Consider the following 10,478-nt stretch of genomic DNA (forward strand, 5'->3'; position numbering starts at 1 on the left):
TTGACTTTTCTCAGTTCATGGGCAGTTATTTTGCGCCTTGGTTTTTCCACACGCTTCTTGCGACCCTGTTGACTATTTTGAATGAAACGCTTGATTGTTCGATGATCACGCTTCAGAAGCTTTGCAATTTTAAGAGTGCTGCATCCCTCTGCAAGATATCTCACTATTTTTGACTTTTCTGAGCCTGTCAAGTCCTTCTTTTGACCCATTTTGCCAAAGGAAAGGAAGTTGCCTAATAATTATGCACATCTGATATAGGGTGTTGATGTCATTAGACCACACCCCTTCTCATTACAGAGATGCACATCACCTAATATGCTTAATTGGTAGTAGGCTTTCGAGCCTATACAGCTTGGAGTAAGACAACATGCATAAAGAGGATGATGTGGTCAAAATACTCATTTGCCTAATAATTCTGCACTCCCTGTATTAAAGGTATATTGTAGAGTTAGGGATTATTTTTAGAGGTATAGTTAGGGTTAAGGATTATTATTAGAGGTATAGTTAGAATTTGGGATTATTATTAGAGGTATAGTTAGTGTTATTGATTATTATTAGATGTATAGTTAGAGTTAAGGATTATTATTAGAGGTGTAGTTAGGGTTAAGGATTATTATTAGAGGTATAGTTAGTGTTAGGTATTATTATTAGAGGTATAGTTAGGGATTATTATTAGAGGTATAGTTAGAGTTAGGGATTATTATTATAGGTATAGTTAGGGTTAGGGATTATTATTAGAGGTATAGTTAGAGTTAGGAATTATTATTAGAGATATAGTTAGAGTTAGGGATTATTATTAGAGGTACAGTTAGTGTTAGGGATTATTATTAGAGGTACAGTTAGTGTTAGGGATTATTATTAGAGGTATAGTTAGTGTTAGGGCTTATTATTAGATGTATAGTTATGATTAAGGATTATTATTAGAGGTATAGTTAGAATTAGGGATTATTATTAAATGTATAGTTAGTGTTAGGGATTATTATTAGAGGTATAGTTATGGTTAAGGATTATTTTTAGAGGTATAGTTAGGGTTAAGGATTATTATTAGAGGTATAGTTAGAATTTGGGATTATTATTAGAGGTATAGTTACTGTTAGTGATTATTATTAGATGTATAGTTAGAGTTAAGGATTATTATTAGAGGTGTAGTTAGGGTTAAGGATTATTATTAGAGGTATAGTTAGTGTTAGGTGTTATTATTCGAGGTATAGTTAGGGATTATTATTATAGGTATAGTTAGGGTTAGGGATTATTATTAGAGGTATAGTTAGAGTTAGGAATTATTATTAGAGATATAGTTAGAGTTAGGGATTATTATTAGAGGTACAGTTAGTGTTAGGGATTATTATTAGAGGTACAGTTAGTGTTAGGGATTATTATTAAATGTATAGTTAGTGTTAGGGATTATTATTAGAGGTATAGTTATGGTTAAGGATTATTATTAGAGGTATAGTTAGAGTTAGGGATTATTATTAGAGGTATAGTTAGGGTTAAGGATTATTATTAGAGGTATAGTTAGAATTTGGGATTATTATTAGATGTATAGTTAGTGTTAGGGATTATTATTAGAGGTATAGTTATGGTTAAGGATTATTATTAGAGGTATAGTTAGAGTTAGGGATTATTATTAGAGGTATAGTTAGGGTTAAGGATTATTATTAGAGGTATAGTTAGAATTTGGGATTATTATTAGATGTATAGTTAGAGTTAGGGATTATTATTAGAGGTATAGTTAGTGTTAGGTATTATTATTAGAGGTATAGTTAGGGATTATTATTAGAGGTATATTTAGAGTTAGGGATTATTATTAGAGGTATGGTTAAGGATTATTATTAGAGGTATAGTTAGGGTTAAGGATTATTATTAGAGGTATAATTAGTGTTAGGGATTATTATTAGAGGTATAGTTAGAGTTAAGGATTATTATTAGAGGTGTAGTTAGAGTTAGGAATTATTATTAGAGGTATAGTTAGTGTTAGGGATTATTATTAGAGGTATAGTTAGGGATTATTATTAGAGGTATAGTTAGAGTTGGGGATTATTATTAAAAGTATAGTTAGGGTTAAGGATTATTTTTAGAGGTATAGTTAGGGTTAAGGATTATTTTTAGTAAAGGTATTGTTAGGGATTATTATTAGAGGTATAGTTAGTGTTAGGGATTATTATTAGATCTATAGTTATGGTTAAGGATTATTATTAGAGGTATAGTTAGAGTTAGGAATTATATTTAGAGGTATAGTTAGGGTTAAGGATTATTATTAGAGGTATGGTTAAAGTTAAGGATTATTATTAGAGGTATAGTTAGAGTTAGGGATTAATATTAGAGGTTTAGTTAGGGTAAGGGATTATTATTAGATGTATAGTTATGATTAAGGATTATTATTAGAGGTATAGTTTGAGTAAAGGATTATTAGTAGAGGTATAGTTAGAGTTAGGAATTATTATTAGAGATATAGTTAGAGTTAGGGATTATTATTAGAGGTATAGTTAGTGTTAGGGATTATTATTAGATGTATAGGTAGTGTTAGGGATTATTATTAGATGTATAGTTATGATTAAGGATTATTATTAGAGGTATAGTTAGAGTTAGGGATTATTATTAGAGGTATAGTTATGGTTAAGGATTCTTATTAGAGGTATAGTTAGGGTTAGGTATTATTATTAAAGGTATAGTTAGAGTTAGGAATTATTATTATAGGTATAGTTAGAGTTAGGGATTATTATTAGAGGTATAGTTAGTGTTAGGGATTATTATTAGAGGTATAGTTAGAGTTAGGGATTATTATTAGAGGTATAGTTAGAGTTAGGGATTATTATTAGAGGTATAGTTAGAGTTAGGGATTATTATTAGAGGTATAGTTAGGGATTATTATTAGAGGTATAGTTAGAGTTAGGGATTATTATTAGAGGTATAGTTAGAGTTAGGGATTATTATTAGAGGTATAGTTAGGGATTATTATTAGATGTATAGTTAGAGTTAGGGATTATTATTATTATAGGTATAGTTAGGGTTAGGGATTATTATTAGAGGTATAGTTAGAGTTAGGAATTATTATTAGAGATATAGTTAGAGTTAGGGATTATTATTAGAGGTATAGTTAGTGTTAGGGATTATTATTAGAGGTATAGTTAGAGTTAGGGATTATTATTAGAGGTATAGTTAGGGATTATTATTAGAGGTATAGTTAGGGATTATTATTAGAGGTATAGTTAGAGTTAGGGATTATTATTAGAGGTATAGTTAGGGATTATTATTAGAGGTATAGTTAGGGATTATTATTAGAGGTATAGTTAGAGTTAGGGATTATTATTATAGGTATAGTTAGAGTTAGGGATTATTATTAGAGGTATAGTTAGGGATTATTATTAGAGGTATAGTTAGAGTTAGGGATTATTATTATTATAGGTATAGTTAGGGTTAGGGATTATTATTAGAGGTATAGTTAGAGTTAGGAATTATTATTTGAGATATAGTTAGAGTTAGGGATTATTATTAGAGGTATAGTTAGTGTTAGGGATTATTATTAGATGTATAATTATGGTTAAGGATTATTATTAAAGGTATAGTTAGAGTTAGAGATTATTATTAGAGGTATTGTTAGGGTTAGGGATTATTATTCGAGATATAGTTAGAGTTAGGGATTATTATTAGAGGTATAGTTAGAGTTAGGGATTATTATTTTAGGTATAGTTAGAGTTAGGGATTATTATTAGAGGTATTGTTAGGGTTAGGGATTATTATTAGAGGTATGGTTAAGGATTATTATTAGAGGTATAGTTAGGGTTAAGGATTATTATTAGAGGTATAATTAGTGTTAGGGATTATTATTAGAGGTATAGTTAGAGTTAAGGATTATTATTAGAGGTGTAGTTAGAGTTAGGGATTTTTATTAGATGTATAGTTAGGGATTATTATTAGAGGTATAGTTAGAGTTAGGAATTATTATTAGAGATATAGTTAGAGTTAGGGATTATTATTAGAGGTATAGTTAGTGTTAGGGATTATTATTAGATGTATAGGTAGTGTTAGGGATTATTATTAGATGTATAGTTATGATTAAGGATTATTATTAGAGGTATAGTTAGAGTTAGGGATTATTATTAGAGGTATAGTTATGGTTAAGGATTCTTATTAGAGGTATAGTTAGGGTTAGGTATTATTATTAAAGGTATAGTTAGAGTTAGGAATTATTATTATAGGTATAGTTAGGGTTAGGGATTATTATTAGAGGTATAGTTAGAGTTAGGAATTATTATTAGAGATATAGTTAGAGTTAGGGATTATTATTAGAGGTATAGTTAGTGTTAGGGATTATTATTAGAGGTATAGTTAGAGTTAGGGATTATTATTAGAGGTATAGTTAGAGTTAGGGATTATTATTAGAGGTATAGTTAGGGATTATTATTAGAGGTATAGTTAGGGATTATTATTAGAGGTATAGTTAGAGTTAGGGATTATTATTAGAGGTATAGTTAGAGTTAGGGATTATTATTAGAGGTATAGTTAGGGATTATTATTAGATGTATAGTTAGAGTTAGGGATTATTATTATTATAGGTATAGTTAGGGTTAGGGATTATTATTAGAGGTATAGTTAGAGTTAGGAATTATTATTAGAGATATAGTTAGAGTTAGGGATTATTATTAGAGGTATAGTTAGTGTTAGGGATTATTATTAGAGGTATAGTTAGAGTTAGGGATTATTATTAGAGGTATAGTTAGAGTTAGGGATTATTATTAGAGGTATAGTTAGGGATTATTATTAGAGGTATAGTTAGGGATTATTATTAGAGGTATAGTTAGAGTTAGGGATTATTATTATAGGTATAGTTAGAGTTAGGGATTATTATTAGAGGTATAGTTAGGGATTATTATTAGAGGTATAGTTAGAGTTAGGGATTATTATTATTATAGGTATAGTTAGGGTTAGGGATTATTATTAGAGGTATAGTTAGAGTTAGGAATTATTATTTGAGATATAGTTAGAGTTAGGGATTATTATTAGAGGTATAGTTAGTGTTAGGGATTATTATTAGATGTATAATTATGGTTAAGGATTATTATTAAAGGTATAGTTAGAGTTAGAGATTATTATTAGAGGTATTGTTAGGGTTAGGGATTATTATTCGAGATATAGTTAGAGTTAGGGATTATTATTAGAGGTATAGTTAGAGTTAGGGATTATTATTTTAGGTATAGTTAGAGTTAGGGATTATTATTAAAGGTATAGTTAGAGTTAGGGATTATTATTAGAGGTATTGTTAGGGTTAGGGATTATTATTAGAGGTATGGTTAAGGATTATTATTAGAGGTATAGTTAGGGTTAAGGATTATTATTAGAGGTATAATTAGTGTTAGGGATTATTATTAGAGGTATAGTTAGAGTTAAGGATTATTATTAGAGGTGTAGTTAGAGTTAGGAATTATTATTAGAGGTATAGTTAGTGTTAGGGATTATTATTAGAGGTATAGTTAGAGTTGGGGATTATTATTAAAAGTATAGTTAGGGTTAAGGATTATTTTTAGAGGTATAGTTAGGGTTAAGGATTATTTTTAGTAAAGGTATTGTTAGGGATTATTATTAGAGGTATAGTTAGTGTTAGGGATTATTATTAGATCTATAGTTATGGTTAAGGATTATTATTAGAGGTATAGTTAGAGTTAGGAATTATATTTAGAGGTATAGTTAGGGTTAAGGATTATTATTAGAGGTATGGTTAAAGTTAAGGATTATTATTAGAGGTATAGTTAGAGTTAGGGATTAATATTAGAGGTTTAGTTAGGGTAAGGGATTATTATTAGATGTATAGTTATGATTAAGGATTATTATTAGAGGTATAGTTTGAGTAAAGGATTATTAGTAGAGGTATAGTTAGAGTTAGGGATTTTTATTAGATGTATAGTTAGGGATTATTATTAGAGGTATAGTTAGAGTTAGGAATTATTATTAGAGATATAGTTAGAGTTAGGGATTATTATTAGAGGTATAGTTAGTGTTAGGGATTATTATTAGATGTATAGGTAGTGTTAGGGATTATTATTAGATGTATAGTTATGATTAAGGATTATTATTAGAGGTATAGTTAGGGTTAGGTATTATTATTAAAGGTATAGTTAGAGTTAGGAATTATTATTATAGCTATAGTTAGGGTTAGGGATTATTATTAGAGGTATAGTTAGAGTTAGGAATTATTATTAGAGATATAGTTAGAGTTAGGGATTATTATTAGAGGTATAGTTAGTGTTAGGGATTATTATTAGAGGTATAGTTAGAGTTAGGGATTATTATTAGAGGTATAGTTAGAGTTAGGGATTATTATTAGAGGTATAGTTAGATTTAGGGATTATTATTAGAGGTATAGTTAGGGATTATTATTAGAGGTAGAGTTAGGGATTATTATTAGAGGTATAGTTAGAGTTAGGGATTATTATTAGAGGTATAGTTAGGGATTATTATTAGATGTATAGTTAGAGTTAGGGATTATTATTATTATAGGTATAGTTAGGGTTAGGGATTATTATTAGAGGTATAGTTAGAGTTAGGAATTATTATTAGAGATATAGTTAGAGTTAGGGATTATTATTAGAGGTATAGTTAGTGTTAGGGATTATTATTAGAGGTATAGTTAGAGTTAGGGATTATTATTAGAGGTATAGTTAGAGTTAGGGATTATTATTAGAGGTATAGTTAGGGATTATTATTAGAGGTATAGTTAGGGATTATTATTAGAGGTATAGTTAGAGTTAGGGATTATTATTATAGGTATAGTTAGAGTTAGGGATTATTATTAGAGGTATAGTTAGGGATTATTATTAGAGGTATAGTTAGAGTTAGGGATTATTATTATTATAGGTATAGTTAGGGTTAGGGATTATTATTAGAGGTATAGTTAGAGTTAGGAATTATTATTTGAGATATAGTTAGAGTTAGGGATTATTATTAGAGGTATAGTTAGTGTTAGGGATTATTATTAGATGTATAGGTAGTGTTAGGGATTATTATTAGATGTATAGTTATGATTAAGGATTATTATTAGAGGTATAGTTAGAGTTAGAGATTATTATTAGAGGTATTGTTAGGGTTAGGGATTATTATTCGAGATATAGTTAGAGTTAGGGATTATTATTAGAGGTATAGTTAGAGTTAGGGATTATTATTTTAGGTATAGTTAGAGTTAGGGATTATTATTAAAGGTATAGTTAGAGTTAGGGATTATTATTAGAGGTATTGTTAGGGTTAGGGATTATTATTAGAGGTATAGTTATGGTTAAAGGGACACTGTACCCAAAAAAATTCTTTCGTGATTCAGATAGAGCATGACATTTTAAGCAACTTTCTAATTTACTCCTATTATCAAATTTTCTTCATTCTCTTGGTATCTTTATTTGAAATGCAAGAAAGTAAGTTTAGATGTCGGCCCATTTTTGGTGATCAACCTGGGTTGTTCTTGCTGATTGGTGGATAAACTCATCCACTAATAAAAAGTGCTGTCTATAGTTCTGAATTTAAAAAAAGCTTAGATGTCTTCTTTTTAAAATAAAGATAGCAAGAGAATGAAGAAAAATTGATAATAGGAATAAATTAGAAAGTGGCTTAAAATTGCATGCTCTATCTGAATCATGAAAGAAAACATTTGGGTTCAGTGTCCCTTTAAGGATTATTATTATAGGTATAGTTAGAGTTAGGGATTATTATTAGATGTATAGTTAGTGTTAGGGATTATTATTAGAGGTATAGTTAGGGTTAAGGATTATTATTAGAGGTGTAGTTAGAATTTGGGATTATTATTAGATGTATAGTTAGAGTTAGGGATTATTATTAGAGGTTTAGTTAGGGTAAGGGATTATTATTAGATGTATAATTAGTGTTAGGGATTATTATTAGATGTATAGTTATGGTTATTATTATTATTATCGGTTATTTGTAGAGCGCCAACAGATTCTGCAGCGCTATAAACAAAGGGGGAGTACAACAAAACAATTATAGGGTAGAGGGCCCTGCCAAGAGTTGCACTGTTGTAGTCAGCTCTTAAGAAGGTGATCTACAAACAGCTGGACTCTAAGGCTTACATGCTAAGAGGGTTCAGGGGATTGCAGTGGAGGAGAGGAACTGGTATTAGGAAAGGTTAGCGTAGGTTGTATGCGTCCCTGAACAGTAGAGTCTTTAGGGAGCACTTGAAGCTTTTAAAACTAGAAGAGAGTCTTGTGGAGCGAGGCAGAGAGTTCCACAAGATGGGAGCCAGTCTTGAGAAGTCCTGTAAACGGGAGTGTGATGAGGTGACAAGAGAGGAGGAGAGTAGGAGGTCATGAGCAGAGCGAAGGGGATGGGAGGGAGAGTATCTGGAGACAAGGTCTGAGATGTAGGGGGGAGCAGTGCAGTTGAGGGCTTTGTATGTAAGAGTGAGAGTTTTGTGTTTGATCCTAGAGGCAAGAGGAAGCCAGTGAAGGGATTAGCAGAGAGGCGCAGAAGATGAAGAGTGACGTGTAAGGAAGATGAGTCTGGCAGAGGCATTCATTATGGATTGTAAAGGAGCTAGGCGGCAGGTGGGGAGACCAGAGAGGACAGAGTTGCAGTAATCAATGCGGGAAAGAATGAGAGAGTGGATTCAAATCTTAGTTGTGTCTTGTGTAAGGAAGTGTCTAATTTTAGAGATGTTTTTAAGGTGGAAGCGGCAGGCTGTAGCCAAGGACTGAATGTGAGGAGTGAAGGAAAGATCTGAGTCAAATGTGACCCCGAGACATCGGGCATACGGGGTAGGGGTAATGATGGAGTTGTCGACAGTTATAGAGATATTGGGGATGGAGATTTTGGAAGAAGGGGGGAAAAACATAATTTATGTAAAAACTTACCTGATAAATTCATTTCTTTCATATTAGCAAGAGTCCATGAGCTAGTGACGTATGGGATATACATTCCTACCAGGAGGGGCAAAGTTTCCCAAACCTTAAAATGCCTATAAATACACCCCTCACCACACCCACAATTCAGTTTAACGAATAGCCAAGAAGTGGGGTGATAAGAAAAAAGTGCGAAAGCATATAAAATAAGGAATTGGAATAATTGTGCTTTATACAAAAAAATCATAACCACCACAAAAAAAGGGCGGGCCTCATGGACTCTTGCTAATATGAAAGAAATGAATTTATCAGGTAAGTTCTTACATAAATTATGTTTTCTTTCATGTAATTAGCAAGAGTCCATGAGCTAGTGACGTATGGGATAATGACTACCCAAGATGTGGATCTTTCCACGCAAGAGTCACTAGAGAGGGAGGGATAAAATAAAGACAGCCAATTCCTGCTGAAAATAATCCACACCCAAAATAAAGTTTAATGAAAAACATAAACAGAAGATTCAAACTGAAACCGCTGCCTGAAGTACTTTTCTACCAAAAACTGCTTCAGAAGAAGAAAATACATCAAAATGGTAGAATTTAGTAAAAGTATGCAAAGAGGACCAAGTTGCTGCTTTGCAAATCTGATCAACCGAAGCTTCATTCCTAAACGCCCAGGAAGTAGAAACTGACCTAGTAGAATGAGCTGTAATCCTTTGAGGCGGAGTTTTACCCGACTCGACATAGGCATGATGAATTAAAGATTTCAACCAAGATGCCAAAGAAATGGCAGAAGCTTTCTGGCCTTTTCTAGAACCGGAAAAGATAACAAATAGACTAGAAGTCTTTCGGAAAGATTTAGTAGCTTCAACATAATATTTCAAAGCTCTAACAACATCCAAAGAATGCAACGATTTCTCCTTAGAATTCTTAGGATTAGGACATAATGAGGGAACCACAATTTCTCTACTAATGTTGTTGGAATTCACAACCTTAGGTAAAAATTCAAAAGAAGTTCGCAACACCGCCTTATCCTGATGAAAAATCAGAAAAGGAGACTCACAAGAAAGAGCGGATAATTCAGAGACTCTTCTGGCAGAAGAGATCGCCAAAAGGAACAAAACTTTCCAAGAAAGTAATTTAATGTCCAATGAATGCATGGGTTCAAAAGGAAGAGCTTGAAGAGCCCCCAGAACCAAATTCAAACTCCAAGGAGGAGAAATTGACTTAATGACAGGTTTTATACGAACCAAAGCTTGTACAAAACAATGAATATCAGGAAGATTAGCAATCTTTCTGTGAAAAAGAACAGAAAGAGCAGAGATTTGTCCTTTCAAAGAACTTGCGGATAAACCTTTATCTAAACCATCCTGAAGAAACTGTAAAATTCTCGGAATTCTAAAAGAATGCCAAGAAAAATGATGAGAAAGACACCAAGAAATATAGGTCTTCCAGACTCTATAATATATCTCTCTAGATACAGATTTACGAGCCTGTAACATAGTATTAATCACAGAGTCAGAGAAACCTCTTTGACCAAGAATCAAGCGTTCAATCTCCATACCTTTAAATTTAAGGATTTGAGATCCTAATGGAAAAAAGGACCTTGCGACAGAAGGTCTGGTCTTAGCGGAAGAGTCCACGG

General features: G+C 31.3%; 1 long non-coding RNA gene across 6 annotated transcripts; it reads left to right on the top strand.

Moving 5' to 3' along the window:
• The first annotated feature begins 211 nt into the window (after positions 1-211).
• Positions 212-8,912, top strand: LOC128659678 (uncharacterized). 6 transcript variants are annotated; one of them, XR_008402456.1, is made up of 5 exons: positions 212-2,759; positions 2,791-3,153; positions 3,204-5,865; positions 5,922-6,293; positions 6,406-8,912. It is a non-coding gene; the product is annotated as an uncharacterized LOC128659678 (long non-coding RNA). The 6 variants fall into 6 exon arrangements; XR_008402458.1 differs by having other exon boundaries at positions 212-2,697; positions 2,878-3,153; XR_008402459.1 differs by having other exon boundaries at positions 212-678; positions 1,448-3,153; positions 6,406-8,910.
• Positions 8,913-10,478: the final 1,566 nt, after the last annotated feature.

This window comes from Bombina bombina, chromosome 5, assembly GCF_027579735.1.
Source record: "Bombina bombina isolate aBomBom1 chromosome 5, aBomBom1.pri, whole genome shotgun sequence".
Classification (NCBI taxonomy): Eukaryota; Metazoa; Chordata; class Amphibia; order Anura; family Bombinatoridae; genus Bombina; species Bombina bombina.